Consider the following 18,476-nt stretch of genomic DNA (forward strand, 5'->3'; position numbering starts at 1 on the left):
TAGAGGGTCTTGCATTGGCTCTGTTCAGAACTGGCATGTGTCATTTCTGCTCATGACTCACTGTCCAGAATTCGTCACATTGTCCTACCCATCCACAGAAGAACCAGGTAGTGCAATTCTACCTTGTGCCTGGAATGAGAGAGAACCAGGACATTTGGCAAACAGCACGAATGAGTACCCAAACTGGCCGCCTTTCTGTCCCTTGAACGCACAAGTTCGTTCCAGCATCTGAGTTTTCCATTTGCTGTGCTGTCTGCATAAAAGTCTTCCCCTCTGGTCTTCATATGGCTCACTTCCTCACTTTATTCAGGTACTTCTGCTTTAATGTCACCTCCTTAGAGATAACCTTTCTTCACCTTTCAGTCTAAAATAATACCATATTCCTTCCCCATGACCTCCCTTGTTCTCTATCTTCCTACCTTGTTAAGCTCTTTTTGAAGCACATATCTGGTGTTATTAGTATGTGTGTTTATTTTTTGTATTGACTGCTTTCCCCACAAGAATGTAAACTCCATGAGGACTTTGACTTTTTTCACTTCCATATTTCCAGCATGTGGGATAGTACCTGGCCAAGCAGGCACTCAGTGAATGAATGAATGAGTGAATGAATGAATAGGAATGGACCAATGGAAAGACTGATTAAGGCTCCCTTCTCCTGAGCAGTGATCACATAGATCCAACCAACATTTGCCTCAGTGACTCCATTTTTGTTAAGCTCCAATGAACCCAGTTTTTTCTTAAAATACTAAATCACTGCAGAGTCCTACCAGCCTGGAAGCCATTCTGTTTCCTTCAGGTGACTTAGCATGTCCCTGTTCTAAACAATCATTTGTTCATTTTAAAGAGTAGCTCTCAGTAGGAAGTTTCATTCCCAAGTCTGTGCCGAAAGCCTCCCTGTAGCCTTATGTAGACATGCTGTATTATGGTTGAATCGCATTTATGCTTAGGTTAACAATATGGTAAATATGCATAGTTCTTGCAGTCTCTGTCATTTACAACAACTCCTTTGGATGTTTGTATTGATATTTAGCCCCAAGTAAAATCACCAATCACCAATGCCAGATCTTACTATAAATAAGATCTGGGTGAAAACGTCCCTGATTATAGCAACCAAGGTTCTTGTGCCCAGATTAAACACACCTAGTTAGTAATTGGCTGTGCTTCTTGAACTACTCAGGGAGGTTTCCATTATCTGTCCCCCACTATAGGGAAATCCCTGCTGCAGCAACAGAAATGTCCATTTTCTTTAAAAAAGGGACTCCATGGTATGTTTAGCCTTAATACATATTTCAAAAGTACATTTGTGGAAAACTTCCTGGGCTTCACTTGTGTTTCTGTCACAATTTACACATCATTTCGTACTTAATAAACTCCCATACTGATCTCTTCTAATTTGTACTGTATGTCTTAAAATTTACATTAACTCGCGATATAATTAGTCTTAATAATTAGTTAGGGTTTCGTATACAATCCCTCAGATGGTAATGCCTACAAGATCTTTATCAAATGATAACTTGGGCATAACTTGATAAGGAAGTTATCTAATGTGCTCTTTGAGAAGACTTTGTTGGTTATTTAGGGGGGAAAAAAGTCAATTTATATATTTCTCTTATTTGCAATATTTTACTCTAACCCTTTTGAGAAGTGGAAAAGGAGATCTCATATATGTATTAGAAGAAACGAAATTAACTAGTGAAGACAAAATTGGGACAGTTTGAAGATTGTATTTCTGTTCTAAACTTTGAGGCACAGTGTAGTAGAAAGAACATAGTATTTGAAGTCAAGCAGACCAGTATTGCCATCCTGGCTCTACCAGTTACTATTTGTGTAACTTTGGACAAGTTGCTAAATACATCTTCTACCTCAATGTCCTCATCTATGAAGTAGTAATAACAGAACCTACCTCCTATAACTGTGGTGAAGATCAGTAAAGATATCTGATGGGAAGCGCCTCGCACAATGCCTGCCACATTATTAAGTAGGAGCTTAATAAATATTAGCTTTATTTCTTCCTTTGGTTGCCATAATTTTTTAAAAATATTTATTTATTTGGCTGCACTGGGTCTTAGTTATGGCACGCAGGATCTTCGTTGACACGTGCAGGATCTTTAGTTGCTGTATGCAGGATCTTTTAATTGCAGCATGCGGAAATCTTTTAATTGCGGCATGTAGCCTCTTAGTTGCAGCAAGTGGGATCTAGTTCCCTGACCAGGGATCGAACCCAGGCCCCCTGCATTGGGAGCGCAGAGCCTTAACCACTGGACCACCAGGGACATCCCACCCATAAATTTTAAACTTTTCCCTCCTTCCTCCAGTTCTTCAGTTATACTTGATAACCTGTTCCCTACATGGAAAAACAGCAGAAACCTTTGGGACTCATGCCAGCATGGACCACGGATATCACAGATATAGTAGAAATTCATTGTGGCAGATTGTATTTTCTCCCATATTTCCCTTGCCATATTCTCTAAGTATGACCTTGACACTCCTCTGATGGAATGGTAGAATCTAAGTCTCCTCTCCTTAAACCTGGATGAGGCCTTGTGACTGCCCTGCCCAGAAGACTATAATGAGTGACACTGTGTATGACCTCTTAGATTATAAAAGGCAACCTCCTCGTTCTCTTGAAACTCTTGCTCTTAGAACCCAACCACCAATGCTGTAAGGAAGCTCAAGCATCCTGAGAAGAGCCAAAGCCCTAATCCACAGCTTTGGTGAAGTTTCCAGCCAACAGCCAAGCATCAACTTTCCTCATTTGAGTGAGCCTTTTTTTTTTTTTCTAAATATTTATTTATTTATTTATTTTGGCTGCTCCGGGTCTTAGTTGCAGCACATGGGATCTTCGTTTCAGCATGCAGGATCTTTAGTTGTGACATGCGGACTTCTTAGTTGTGGCAAGCAAACTCTTAGTTGTGGCATGCATACTCCTTAGTTGTGGCATGCAGACTCTTAGTTGCGGCATGCATGCAGAATCTAGTTCCCTGCAGGGATCAAACCTAGGCCCCCTGCATTGAGAGCACGGAGTCTTAACCACTGGACCACCAGGGAAGTCCCCTGAGTGAGCCTTTGAAGTGGATCCTTCAGTACCCAGGGTTTGTTTACAGGTTTTCTTCATGTGAATCGTGCCTATTGCCAGCTGAATTAGGTAACATACCACAGGAAGAAAACTTTCCTGTTATATTTTAAGAATTTGATCTTAACTTACGAGTAAGTATATTATCAACTGGAAAGCACTGATAGAGCTACACATACTGTCAGCACTTTGACATTCTTCTGAATTGGTTTGGTAAATAGCTACTGTCTTCAGCCTCCCAAGTCTACTACCCTCTCCCCCGAATCCCATCCTACCACCCTGGTCTCCTCATCCCTATCCTAGGCGCCCTTGGATTCAGGTTAATATCTGCTTCAGCAGGGGAGTTTGGTGGGATCTTGCCCCAGTTCTATGGTGTCCACTTTAATTGGTGAAGTGTTAACCATGCCACAGAGGTTGAAGTATTTTGAATATCACTCCTTAGTGCAATAATATATATTAATGTGATCACACCGTACATACTATTTTTTATTGGAGTACAGTTGATTTACAATGTTATGTTAATTTCTGCTGTACAGCCAAGTGATTCAGTTATACATATGTATACATTCTTTTTTTATATTCTCTTCCATTATGGTTTATCACAGGATATTGAATATAGTTCCCTGTGCTATACAGTACGACGTTGTTGTTTATCCATTCTATATATAATAGTCTGCTAACCCTGAACTCCCTCTCTGTCCCTCCCCCACCTGCCTCCCCCTTGGCAACCACGGGTCTGGTCTTTATGTCTGTGAGTCTGTTTCTATTTCGTAGATAGGTTCATTTGTGTCATATTTTAGATTCCACACATAAGTGATATCGTATGGCGTTTGTCTTTCTCTTTCTGACTGACTTCACTCAGTATGATGATCTCTAGTTGCGTTCCATGTTTCTGCAAGTAGAATTATTTCATTCTTTTTTATGGCCGAGTGGTATGCCATTGTATACATGTACCACATCTTCTTTATGCATTCATCTGTCGATGGACATTTGGGTTGTTTCCATGTCTTGGCTATTGTGAATTGTGCTGCTATGAACACAGGGGTGTATACCTTTTTGAATTATAGTTTTGTCCGGATATATGCTGAGGTGTGGGATAGCTGGATCATATGGCAGCTCTATTTTTAGTTTTCTGAGGCCCCTCCATACTGTTTTCCATAGTGGCTGTACCAACTTACATTCCCACCAACAGTGCAGGAGGGTTCCCTTTTCTCCACACCCTCTCTAGCATTTCTTATTTGTAGACTTTTTAATGATGGCCATTCTGACCAATGTGAGGCAGTAGTTTTGATTTTCATTTCTCTAGTAATTAGCCATGTTGAGCATCTTTTCATGTGCTTGTTGACCATCTGCATACATACTATATTTAGTGGTTAGTTTTCTTTCCCTGTTTACTTATCTCCCTACTCTCTTCCCCACTTCTTTCACATTGTCCCCGTGATGCTTCCCCGCAAACCAGGTAATCCTATGAATCACCTACCAGGTATCCTTCCATATTTTTCATTATGCTGCTTATAAAAATCAAATAAAAATATATTCCTGTTCATATCTGTACATTTGGATTGTTTTTGACCTTGGTTGAGATTTCTCTTGGCTTCTTGTCTCACTCACTACCCCTCCAGGGAGGCAAAGGGACTTACATGATTGGTGAGTTTGGGTGGAGGAACTGCGTGTGCCTGGCTCAGCACTCCCTTTCTTTCTCTTGGTTAAGAGAAAGGAAGCAGGGTCAACATCTCCCCACAGGCCCGGAACAGGAATCAGCACTGTTAGGAACCATGTCTGGGTCCATCTGTCTGATTCAAAGGTGGGGCATTCACCTGCCTGTTCCATTTAGCACTGTAGGCCCTAGGGTCCAGTATAGGCATCATAGGGAGTTACTGTGGTGTTTCTGTCTCCTTCAGCCTGACTCCCATGTATGCCTCCCAATGGGAGGGGAGTTATTTATTGGGTCTCCTAAAACTTTTTCCCTACCACAGACATTGCCAGGTTTTATTGCCAGTGTCAGGTAAAGTAGCAACAAAGACCAATTGAAACTGCCTGGTATCCTTATCGTTACCACCAGTGTGCCAGTGCTTGCATGCTCACATGGCTGAACTCTCTCCCCAGGATCCACTCATCCCATGAACAAAGAAGCAGGCCCACAAAGAGAAATGGAAAGGCCAATGGCTCCACATCACAAACAGCTAAACTGTCCTTGGAAAGAAGGTATGTGAACTGAACAGGAGACTGAGATTTTAGTAATCAGCTCTAAAAGCAGTCACTGGAATGGGTTAATTTATCCAGAGAGACCCAAGTGCTGTTACTTGACATTATTAGATTTTTTCTACTTCCGGGATAAACTGAGACTCTAAAAAAGCAAAGTTATTTGGAGAACCAAAGTGTTCCATGTTCTTTGCCACTGTATAGAGATTCTTCCATTAAACCTACTCCACAGACATGAAGTTGGAATCATAGACAAGAGAAGGAGAGACAGCTCTCCAGTTAGAGCTTGCCAAGGCCCAGCAATATTCCTGCTTTTGGGTGCCAGGAGACTCCCCTACTTAAATTTGCTCAAGGAGTCTAATATTCCTGAGGAGGGACCTAATGATAATGCTTAGTGGAGTGATTAGATGAAAGGACTCTTTTATTAATTTGATTAGGAAAATGGAAGGAACAGAAGGAGAAAGGGAATTGAGTCATTCCAGGGTGATGGGATGAAGATATTAGGTCTTATCAGCATAGACTGGAAGACTTCTGGGCACCAGGTATGTAAATAGCTTACAATAGCTAATTAAGGTTGTGTTTTTAAGATTGGTGCATTTTGTGTCCTGTTGAAGAATTCTTTGCCTACTCCAAGATTTTGGCCTTTGGAATAGTAACTAAGAAATCTCAGAGAAATAATGCGTTTCAGTAATTCCTTCATAAATATTAAATATAAATATTTGAATATACACATATATTAAAGATGTATAATATTGAACACAAAAATATACTGAATATATTTTAAAATTGAGCAATCTAGTATAATCCATTCACACTCTGAAAACTCTTTTATAATACTATAATAATGAGCTAAAGAAGAAAGTTTTTTATCTCTAAAAAGTTACTTTATAACAAACTTGCTTCAATCTACTCTTCCAACAAAATGTCTTCACAGAAATTCTTTAAATAGTACAGTACCCTTCTTCATTAGAATTGCCTTTTTGCCCAGCATTGTCTCAGAAATTCTTCCAGTCAGCAGCTTCTTTGGAAACCCAGAAAGCAACCTCCCGAAACTGTAACATGAGCCAATCTGCAAAGATTTTATAATAGCACAGTCAAATGATTTTGCATTTGCCACACTAAGCATCTTTAGGAGGCAGCATGGCGTGGCACAGAGATCAGGGGCTTTAGAGCCCCACCACCTGTGTTTGGATCCTGGATCTGCCACTTACTCGTTACATCACCTTGAACAAATTACTTAAACTTGCTGTACTTTACTTCCCTCTTTGGTTCTTTCATTTATCTGTTGTTGTGTGACAACAATATTATCCTCAAACTTAGTAACTTGAAACAGCAAACATTTATTCTCTCATATAGTTTCTGTGGGTCAGGAATCTGGAAGTGGGTTAGCTGGGTGGCTGTGGCTCAAGGTCTTTCATAAGGTTGTAGTGAAGATGTTGGCCAGGGCTGCAGTCACCTGAAGACTCACTGACTGGGGCTGAAGGGTCCACTTCACTCACTGACATGGCTGTTGGCAGGAGGCCTCAGTTCTTCACTGTGTGGGCCTCTCCATAGGGCTGCTGATGTGTCTGAATGACATGGCAGCTGGCTTCCCCCAGAGGAAGTGACTCCAGAGAGAGCACGGAGAAAGTGCAATGCCTTTTATGACACCGTCACTTCTGCTGTATTCTGTTCATTGGAAGTGAGTCACTGAGTCAGCTTATGTTTAGTGGGAGGGGAATTAGGCTCCACCCTTTGGAAGGAGGAAAGTCAAAGAATTTTTGATTTAAGGTCATCACATCAGTAAAACAGAAATAATAATATTGATCTTATTGTACCTTTGAAAGAATCAAAAGTGAGCATCTAGAACAGTGCTGGCTTCAAAGTGTGTAGTCATTTACTTAGTCTTTATTGAGTATTTACTAATGTGCTGTATGCTCAGCCTATGGTCATGAGCAAAACCCAGTCCCTGCCCTCATGGACTCACAGTTTAATGGGAAGATAGACATTAATCAAATAATACATAAACAAATGTAAAATCACTGCTTCACATGTGCACAATGCAATGCAGAGGGATTGAAACTAGATAGGAAAGACTTCTCTGAAGAAATGATGTTGAAGCTGAGATCTCAAGGGTGAGTAGGAGATGACTATGTGCAGAAGAAAGAGAAGAGCGTTCTAGATAAAAGGAACGATGGGGTAAGATTAGTGGGTGGAAGCATGGAGAGGACAAGGCACTGGATGAGGTGGTGTGGCTGGGGCAGGGGAAGGGCTGTGTGCCAAGATGGGGGAGGTGACAGGGAGCCAGCCCCTACTCTGCTTATCTGTGTCTGACAAAAGAGGGGAAAATAAGCATTTTATATATTTTTATGAAATCAGTGAGTGCCAGGGAGTAGAGCTAGGTGTAGGAGTTGAGTACAAAGGGGCATGAAGGAACTTTTGGGGATGATGGGCTGCTCTGTATCTTGATTGTGGTGCTGGTTGGAACTTATACAGCTGTAGACTAAGGAGGGTAAATTTTACTATATGTAAGTTATACCTCAGTATCCCTGAGTTCTTAAAAATGTACTTTTTATGCAAGCACTGTTATGAAGGGGTACCATAACATCGTGAATTTTCCTATAATATGGGTTTTGGGTTTTGGATTCCTTCCAAACAGTATTAATTCCTGCAGTCTTCCAACAGAAGACTGCCACAATGAAGTTTAACCTACCTAGTGGTGCTGTAGCTAAAACCCCGCAGTCAGTGAGAGTGAGGGGTGTGTGTGTTTTGGTGGAGGGGGACTGAACACACATCAAAGTAAACTAAATGTAGTACCCTTTTTGGCATTAAAAGTAACATGTTTTCACAGCTGTGTAAAGCATGAAGGGAAGAAAAATTTTAGAGGTAATAAATCAAGTTACTTTAATGTAAATGCTGACGTTTTTGTTTGCTCTGTTTTTATTTTGAAAAAATGTTGCCATATGAATACAGTTCTAAGATCAGCAATGATGCTTAACAATGGAATTTAAGAGACTGTTATTTTGTCACAAAGCTAATAACAGATATGAAGCAAAGCAAGTTTTCCTGGCTCAGAAGCTGATCTAGTGCTTATAATATTATCCTTATCCAAGACACTGAGGCCATTAAGCTTTTGTGAATTTTAAGATTCAAGAGTCTTGACACACACAATAACACTGTGTTCATTGCAGCACTGGACTTCACTTTCAACAGCTGAGCTCGTGAGATTTCCAGTGTAAAATAGTGTTAATGAAAATGAAATGGGTAGAATTCCATTGTATAAATATACCCCAATTGATTTATTCATTGCAAAGCAATGGGAAGGAACAGCCTACCACATGCACACAACACTGTGGATGAATCACAGACAAAAGAAGCCAGCTACCAAAGTGCATCCAGTATGATTCCATTTATATAAAGTACAAAACCAGTCAAGGCTGTTACAAGTCAGTACAGCAGTCCCCTTGCAGAGGAGTTGGGGGAACAACTGAAAGAGAGCATGCTGTAGAAAGGATGATGTTCTTTTTTTTCTTTCTTTCTTTTTTTGAAGTATAGTTGATTACAATGTTGTGTTAATTTCTGCTATACAGCAAAGTGATTCAGTTATACATACATACACACACACACACACACATTCTTTTTTTAATATTCTTTTCCATTATGGTTTATCATAGGATACTGAATATAGTTCTCTGTGCTCAGCAGTGTAACCGTGTTTATCCATTCCATATATAACAGCTCACATCTGCTGACCCCAACCGCCCACTCCATCCCTCCCCTAACCTCCCCACCCTTGGCAACCACCAGTCTGTTCTCTGTGTCTGTGAGTCTGTTTCTATTTCGTAGATAGGTTCATTTGTGTCATATTTTAGATTCCACATATAAGTGATATCGTATGGCATTTGTCTTTCTCTTTCTGTCTGACTTCACTCAGTATGATAATCTCTAGTTGTATCCATGTTTCTGCAAGTAGAATTATTTCATTCTTTTTTTATGGCTGAGTAGTATTCCATTGTATATATGTACCACATCTTTTGTATCCATTCATCTCTTGATGGACATTTAGGTTGTGTTCCATGTTTTGGCTATTGTAAATAGTGCTGCTATGAACATAGCAGTGCATGTATCTTTCTGAATTATAGTTTTGTCCAGATATATGCTGAGGTGTGGGATTGCTGGATCACATGGCAACTCTATTTGTAATTTTCTGAGGAACCTCCATACTGTTTTCCACCGTGGCTGCACCAACTTACATTCCCACCAACAGTGTAGGAGGGTTCGCTTTTCTCCACACCCTCTCCAGCATTTATTTGTAGACGTTTAAATGATAGCCATTCTGACTGGTGTGAAGTGGTACCTCATTGTAATTTTCATTTGCATTTCTCTAATAATTAGTGATGTTGAGCATTTTTTCATGTGCCTGTTGGCCATCTGTATGCCTTCTTTGGAGAAATGTCTGTTTTAGGTCTTCTGCCCATTTCTTGATTGGGTTGTTTATTTTTTTGTTGTTGAGTTGTATGAGCTGTCTGTATATTTGGGAAATTAAGCCCTTGTCAGTCGCATCGTTTGCAAATATTTTCTCCCATTCTGTAGGTTGTCTTTTTGTTTTGTTTATGATTTCCTTTGCTGTGCAAAACTTGTAAGCTTAATTAAGTCCCATCTGTTTATTTTCGTTTTTATTTCTATTGCCTTGGGAGACTGACCTAAGAAAACTTTGGTACAATTTATATCAGAGAATGTTTTGCCTCTTCTCTTCTAGGAGATTTATGGTGTCCTGCCTTATGTTTAAGTCTTTAAGCCATTTAGAGTTTATTTTTGTGTATGCCGAGAGGGTATGTTCTAACTTCATTTATTCACATGCAGCTGTCCAACTTTCCCAACACCACTTGCTGAAGAGACTGTCTTTTGGGGATGGATAATGTTCTATTTCTTGATCTGGGAGCTGGTTACACAGGGTGTTCAGTGTGACAGTCACTGAGCTGTACATTTATGATATGTGCATTTTTATACATTATGTTTTACTTCAATAAGAAAGGGGTTTTTTTTTTTGTTTGTTTGTTTTTTGTTTTTGTGGTACGTGCGCCTCTCACTGTTGGGGCCTCTCCCGTCGCGGAGCACAGGCTCCGGACGCGCAGGCTCAGCGGCCATGGCTCGCGGGCCCAGACGCTCCGCGGCACGTGGGATCTTCCCGGACCGGGGCACGAACCCGTGTCCCCTGCATCGGCAGGCAGACTCTCAACCACTGCGCCACCAGGGAAGCCCAATAAGAAAGGTTTTTTAATTAAAAAAAATATATGGAACAACTATGGGAGATGGGTGCCCTAACACAGAAAATTAGAACATTAGACCACACTCACCATGATCGTAGATTGTTGTAATAGAAGGCTGCTACACATGTGACCACGGAAGCATCCTCCTGTCTGAGAAAACCCCCCTCGTTGAGCAGGTGGCTTCAGGAGGCAATGCTTAGGTAGGGGTTAAGAAGCGAAGGAACACCAGATCAAGCCTAGGAATCAGTGAGGTGACGCTAATGGCTGAGTCACCCTCACGTTCTCATTACAAGGTCTGGGATTTTACATAATAAATCCAGTTAAAACTTTTAAAATGACCCAGACATTAATGTGTGAAAATATTTGGGCACAGCATTTCTGTAGGACTTGGAAGTTGGAAAATCTGTTTTCTGGTATTTCTCATGATTTCACTATTTATAAGCAAATTTATCAAACAACTTTATTCAAGTCCCTTTTCCAGAAGTTGTGAGGGATAGAATGATATATGAGACACAGTCCTTGACTTCAATAAGCTATTGATTTAATATGGAGATAGCCCAACCATGAAAAGATTAACCAAAAATACACAGGTGTATACTGTAAGGATTGAATTGGGGGAGCATTAATCAGAGGCAGCTATTGGCATGTGAGGTAAATTTACTGTGTTCAGTGAAGGACAGAGAAAGCTTATCAAAGGAGACAGAACTTGAGTTGGAATTTGAAGGAAGGAATTTAAAGGAATAAAGTAGACCTGGAAATGTGGGGAGAAATTTCAGGAGAGAGATTAACAGTGTAAACAAAGATTCCAAGGAATCAGTACACAAAGGGAGTTTAATTGGGATTGTCTTGTGGCTCAGTCTCTGAGAAGACATTCAAAGAAAAAATCCAGTGTTAAAAGTCATTCAAATTTTAACTGGAATCTCTCAAAGACTGTCCACAGAGATTCATCCAATTGGTAATCCTTAGCATTACTTCTTAAAATATCCCTTTCTACATTCCTTGAGGTCTAAAACCCCTCACATATTGCAGCTGTAACTAGACTAGGGGTTGGCAAACTTTTTCTATAAAAGGCCAGATGGTCTTTGTCACAACTACTCAACTCTGCAGTTGTCACACAAAAGCAGCCACAGACAATGCATAAATGATGGATGTGGCTGTGTTCTAATAAAATGTTATTATAATAACAGGTGGCAGGCTGGATTTGGCCCACAGGTCATACCTTGCTTACCCCTGAACAAGACATCCAATACCCCACAAAGATGATTCCTCCTCACCTGTGTCCTTTTCATTTTTCTCACTCCCTCTATCCTTTTGCTTCTTCTCTCTACAATTAAATTTTATTCCTTCTGACACCAATTCCTGTTCCTGTGATGAGAATCCCAGAACAATGGGTCGAGAAAACAAGAATCTCAGACATCCTGGGGAACTATGGACGGTTTCTAACCAGTGAGAGTGAGTCAATCCAAGTGATATTTTAAGAAAATTAATCTAGCAGCACTGTGTAGGATGGATTTTCGTGGGTATAACAGAAAGCAGAGACCAATTAGGAGGTTATTGCAAAGAATGTGTGCAGTAGATGTGGAGTCTAAACTAGAACGTCAGCTAGGAATGGGAAAAAAATGGATGGATGTGGGACAAAGTGCGATTCAAAGATTAACTGGAATTGGGACTTCCCTGGCCGTCCAGTGGTTAAGACTCTGTGCTTCCACTGCAGGGGGCACGGGTTTGATCCCTGGTCGGGGAACTAAGATCCCACATGCCACACAGCATGGCCAAAAAAAAAAAAACTAACTGAAATTGACAATGGAGTAGATGCAGAAGAATGCAGAGGAAGGAGTCAAAGATAAGTAAACAATTACTAAGATACAGAGGCTGAGTAAGTAGGAAGATATTTGCATCATTTTTGTCTACTTTTTAAATTTTCCTTCTCCTTGTCCCATAAATGTCAGTGTTCTTCAGGTTTCTTTCCTTTCCTTCTGTTCTCATCCCTTCACCTCCTACCTCATAAAATTTTCCTGGGTGGCATGATTATTCAAATTTATAGCTTTGACCAAGACTTCTCAGCTAATGATTTCCAAATCTGTTATCTGGAGCGCAAGTGTGTTTGGTGAGATGCAGACCCCCAATTGATGTTTCCAGGAAGACTCACAGACCCTCAACTCGGGCTCCAATTGAGGTTGGTTTTACCCTACTTTCACGCCAGTAAATTAGCCTATTACTGTTTCATGGATGCAGGCAAATAAGTAAGGCTCTTGGTTCAGCGACAGAAGTTCTTATTCCTCACAGCACAGCAAGCAGCTAAGCATCAGCATGTTGACGTCAGTTGCCTTTGACACCCCAAGTCCCACAGGGTGAAATGGAGGGCCAGATGGAGGCTTGCACACACAGCGGATTGCGCTACAGGAAGGGGACGCTGAGCTTGAGGAACCTGCTGTTTTATTGCAAGCAGTGAGCAAGCCTGCTCCTTGTCCTGGAAAGAGTCCCTCAAGGTTACTCAGGGCAAAAACAAGCCTGAAAAACGACTCAGGTAAAGAGCAGTCAGGGCCTTGCATTCTTAGCATACTCTGCAAAACGTGTAGGAGTGGAAGAGACCCCATTGAAGATTGTTCTAGCAGTCTGAATGTCCAAAACTGAATTCACCAACTTCCTTAAGACCTGCTTTTCTGTTTCCAGTCTAGGTGAAGGATACCATCTTCTACCACAGTCACCCAGAGCAAAACCTGACAGCTGTCTCAGGCTTTACTATTACTTGCTCCCCTCATCCCAGTTAACCACTGAATTAGTTTCCTGTAGCTGCTGTAACAAATTACCATAAACTGGGTGGCTTAGAACAACAGAAATGTGTCCTCTCACAGCTTTGGAGATCAGAAGGAAGTCTGAAATCCAGATATTGGCAGGGCTGTGCTCCCTCTGAAAACTCTAGGGGAGAATCTGTCCTTTGCCTCTTCCAGCTGCTGGTGGCTCCAGGAGTTCCCTGGTTTGTGGCCATATTACTCCAGTCTCTGCCTCCAGGCTCACATCGCTGCCTCCTCCTCTTTTATCTGCCAGATATCCGTCTGCCTCACTCAGCGAGGGCACTTGTCAATGGATGTGGAACCCACCCGGATAACCCAGGATAAATGCCTCCTTGCAAAATCCTTAATTACAGTGTTTGCCATGATAAGATAATACTCACAGGTTCACAGGTTCGGGGATTAGAATGTAGACCTATCTTTCTGGCTCAGTCCCTACAGTTACCATGTTCTCTAAAGGTTCTAGCTTAGTCATTTTTACATAATAATACAAGTTGGATTTAGGAGTTATTTGCATAGAAGTAATGGCTAAGCCATGAACATGCAGCTAGTGAATAGTTATTCCAGGTTCACAGCCAGGCTGTATGACTCCGAAGTTCATGCTTTTAATCAGTAACAGGCGCTGTCACCTTCTTGCCCTTTTTAAATGTTAATTTTGTCAAGTTGCAGAAGTCAACAGCCACGAAAGGAAGCATGGGCTCAAGTCATACCAATATCCCCTCTGTCCTTGGGTTGGCAAGTGTTCTATGGACATAAGAAGCCCTTTGCACCACCACTGGCCCCCAAAGATTCCCCTACTGAAAAATCAATGTGGCTCATGGATGCCCTGCAACTGAGTAACCAAGAAGCCGAGTTCCGTTTCTTGCCAGTTCCCTTTGATTTGCACTTCAGTGCTCAGAGTTTCAGTCTGCGAAGTAAAAATGACCCTGACAATACCTGATGAGTTCTCTGATGGGGGTTGGTGCAATTTGGTGAGAATCAGCCCTGAATGAGGGGCATTCATAATCAGCTTCTCATTTTGCAGAGACATTCTGCCCTACAGGCCTAATGAGAACATGGGAGCATAAATCCTTAAGACTTTGAAGCACTTTATATTTCATAAGCACTTCGCTAAAATTAATTATCCAGTTAATCTCCAAGGATGATAACCAAATGATTTCTTTTAAAAATTATCGTTACTTATTAACAGATTAGAAAGCTGGAAGCTGATGGAGATATTTTGCATAAGTTTCCACAGGGGAAATTGGAGTCACTGAGGGACCAAATTCCAATCCCTTCAAGGTCTTTCAATAAAGCAACAGAATCCAAATGTACGGAGGTGGGACACTGGAATCTGCCCGGTCCCACTGTATGGAAATTACGAAGTCACTAAATCCCTGGAGGCTTCTATTTCTCTGTCAACCACAACACTAGAATTCTGCCCTTGCTTCTCATGCTGAACTGAGAAAATGTTGAAGTCTTCATGGAAATTAAAACATTTTATTCTGGGAATGTTGATTGACTTGCATATTAAGCGAATTTAAAATAAATTTTAATTAAACAAGAATGCTTTTAAGTCAGGGATCCCTTAACTATGATTTATTATTGTAACTGGCTTTGCTGGTGTTACGTTGTGGTTGAGGACAAAGGATCTAGAGCCAGATGGCAGGATTTGAGTCTCACTCACTACCTGGGTGACTGGGCAAGTTACATGCCTCAGCTTCCTTTTCCATAATATGGCATCACGATGGTGTCATTTTGAGGACTGAATGTGTCAATACAGGTAAAAGCTCTTAGCCAGGTTCCAGTTACATGGTAGATGCCCAGTTAATGATTATATCTGCACAGCTCATTAAGGACTTGAGAATTTTTTCACAACAAAAAGAGGACATGAGTGTGTCCCCTGTGTTTCTCTGTCTCCACCGCCTTTGACCAGATGGGTACTGACCAACTGTCCAACAGACTTATAACCCCTTACATCCCTCTTCCCCTTCTCCCACTCCTCTATGTCTGTCTTTCCCCATCTCTCTGTTACTTTATCTCCCTCTCTTCTCTCTGCCTCCCCTTTTCTTTTCATCCCCCTCTTCCTGCATCTTCACCATCCAGGGCAATGAAAGATCCCACAAGTGTCTGGGTCTGCTTGTGGGAACTATTTTTTTCTCATGAAGTATCAGAAAAACAGCCTGGTCTGTGAAGGTCTCTGAATCCACTCTCCTCACTGAACAGACTATGTTTGTACCTCTGCCCCAATTTTTATATCTGCCTCTCTCTGACTCTCTTCTTGTCTTGGTCTGCATGTCTTTGTTTCTCTCTGTATCTGTCGTCTCTTGCCGTGTGTGTGTGTGTCTCCCCGTCAGTTGTGTGGGTCCCCTCAGCTGTGAGAGGTGAGCTCCCTGGGCCCTCTGAAGACCTGCTGGTGGAGAAGAAGAGGGGAAAAGATCTTGTGCCTCCTCCTGCACTGGGACCTGATTGAGAGAACTGTTTTCTCCAATGAGAGTAACTATCAATAGGACCTGGCAGGCGGTTCTGGAGCTCCAGGGAGTCAGGTCGCTCTGGATAGCCCCTGAAGTAGCAGGACTTTAAACAGTGTATCTCCGAACAGATGTCTAAGTAGAGCAAAGATGATGATTCTCATCAAGACCACTTACATGAAAGTTAACTGGGCACGTACTTAATGATGCACGTAATTATGATTGTGCTGCATGATCATTTGCATAAATGGTAAGGGGCTCGTGTAAATGACTGTAATTAGCATTACTTTTTCCCAGCTAAGCCAAATTTTATTTCCCCTTTCTACATTGCTAATTCACCAGCATCTGTAATCAGTGTCAATGTTGATAATTTCTTGATGTCACTTACTGTTTACTCATCACATCCCATGAACATACTTAGATCCAGACACACAGATGCACGTGGAAGCACACACACACACACACACACACACACACGCACACACGCACACACAGAGACAAAGAGCGAGCCTGGACCCAACTCTCTAAAATGAGGATTCCCTTATCCCTAGTTCACTTACCCTCCTCTGCAGGGCAGAGGTTCTCTCTGTTCCACCCATGAATCCCCACCCCACTGTCCTCCTTCTGGGATCGTTGCGATCTCTTTGGAGAGGCTTGACCACTGGCTGAGTTCCCTTCTAATCCTAAAATTCTATTTTAAAAATAGTAATGGGGTGGGGGGCGTTTAAAACATATGAGTAGGTTTTGGTACCTTCATAATATCACCATCATCTCCATCACAAAAAATGATAATTATTGAACATATTCCAGATACAATGATGTGCTCTTCATATGCACACTCTGTTTAAATTTTGAAGTAGATGTTCTTCATTTCCTAAATGAGAAAACTGGGGCTTATTGAGGTTAAGTATTTGCCCAAGGTCATGGAGCAAGTCAGTGGGAAGTCAGGGTTCAAATTCTGGGGATTTTGACTTTAAAGCTCATGGTATGTAACCAACTTGTTCTTCTAGCAAAATATAAATGATAAGGACAGATATTTCCTTCCCCTAAATCTTTATTTTTTTCATCAGTAACTATGCTCATGGGGCAGATCTGTCTTATTTTTATAGGAAAAAAGGAGCTCTGAAGAACTGAAAAGTTCCCTCCGTGACCCTCAATGTCCTTGTCAACTGTAGCTTGTACCCCTGCTTGCACATGACCTCAGCCCCTCACTGTTCTCCCACTCCTCTTGGTAAAATCCAAATTGTCCAGACAATGGCTGCTAATTAGTCAGAATAATTCTTCCCTTTCCTGAGAACCATCTTTGAACAAATATTCTTGAAAATAGCTGAACTTCAGCTGACCCTGCCTGCTGAAGCCCTGTAAAAAATTCCACCCTCCTTCCCAAGTTAGAACGGCTCCTTCTCCTGCCGGCAGTTTTGAAAAAAGACTTATGCTAATGGCACTCTTGTTTTTTTCCACAAAGGGTATGAATAAGGGATGCTGAGATGCTAGCAGCCGGTCCACAACTTGTGGAGAAGCCAGCCTAAGAGTGAAATTAACATAGGAACAGGTAAAGACCTAAGTTCTGAGAGAAGAGAGAAAGAGAGTGGTGGAGGCAGAGAAAGAGAGATATCCAGTGGTGTTCAGTTTTCCATCCTATTTCTCTGAGGCCAGCACAACATCTGTTATTACCATTGTTTTTCTTATGTAAGTGAATTAAACATGTAGGGTCAAAAAACAAAACCAAAAAAAAAGAAAAGAAGGATAATCACAACAGTCCTCAAATTTAGCTGTGCAAACATATGATTTTATAACTATACTGAAATAAACTCAAATCTAGAGCCTCTATGTCCAGGAATGAGGGTAAACATGATTTTTCCCTTTTTATTAGCTCATATTCACCAGTCTCTTCTGGGTAGATGCTCAGTCAAACTCAGGGTTCTCCCCTCACCCCTTGCCCGCCCCACTTTTGGAGATGAACTCAGTTGCTAGAGAATCAGTGTGCTAAAAGATAATTTTCAAAAATTATGACTCTCATACAAATATAAAATATGTGTCAAAGATTTTATTTCGCTCATTATTTTAATGAGGAAACCAGTGAGAAGGAAAAACTGGTTCCAAGGAAAATCCAAAGGAAAAGCATGTATATAGGCAATCAGGAACCCTGAATTGAATTTGCTGATAGATACAAAACTGACATCTTCCATAGAGTGGAAATTGCTGCACCTTCATTGGATAAAGTTCACTGGTATTTCTAAAAACTGAATTATTTGCATCACCTTCAGCCTTCCACAATTTAACTTCAATTTCTACAGACTTGCAAAATAGGGTCAATAAAAGACACAGATCCCTGTAGAATCAGATAATCCTGAAACGGTCCTTCCTCCAGAGATTTTTACCGAGAATTCTGTGTGTATAGTCTGATCTGCCACACAGGATCCACAGGCTGGTTTAAATAGAAGTGAGATTTGAATAACTGAACTTGAGAAACTTCCTGCCAAATACGACCTATAAATTGCTGCCGAACTAAAAATGTTCTATTTTCATACAGTCCCCCAACCCAGCTCATGGGCGTTGTGTCAGCACAATAGCCATCTAAATGTTCAGTTTTTACCATTAAGTTTAATTAGGGCAGTTTATCTCACACATTAGGAAACCCTTTGGCATCCCCACCTCGAGATGCATATGCAGATGGAGTGCTGTCTCAGAAACTAGGGTTTCTGTAAGA

At 41.2% G+C, this 18,476-nt stretch overlaps 1 protein-coding gene across 1 annotated transcript in view; it reads left to right on the top strand.

Moving 5' to 3' along the window:
* Window positions 1–18,476, top strand: part of BBS10 (Bardet-Biedl syndrome 10) — a 69,215-nt gene that overhangs the window by 8,021 nt on the left and 42,718 nt on the right. Inside the window, exon 3 of the transcript XR_003002071.1 lies at window positions 5,180–5,278. The gene's annotated coding sequence lies outside the window, so the exon portion shown is untranslated. The remainder of the gene's footprint in view (window positions 1–5,179; window positions 5,279–18,476) is intronic.

Source organism: Neophocaena asiaeorientalis, unplaced genomic scaffold, assembly GCF_003031525.2.
Source record: "Neophocaena asiaeorientalis asiaeorientalis breed wild unplaced genomic scaffold, Neophocaena_asiaeorientalis_V1.1 scaffold134, whole genome shotgun sequence".
NCBI classification, from domain to species: Eukaryota; Metazoa; Chordata; class Mammalia; order Artiodactyla; family Phocoenidae; genus Neophocaena; species Neophocaena asiaeorientalis.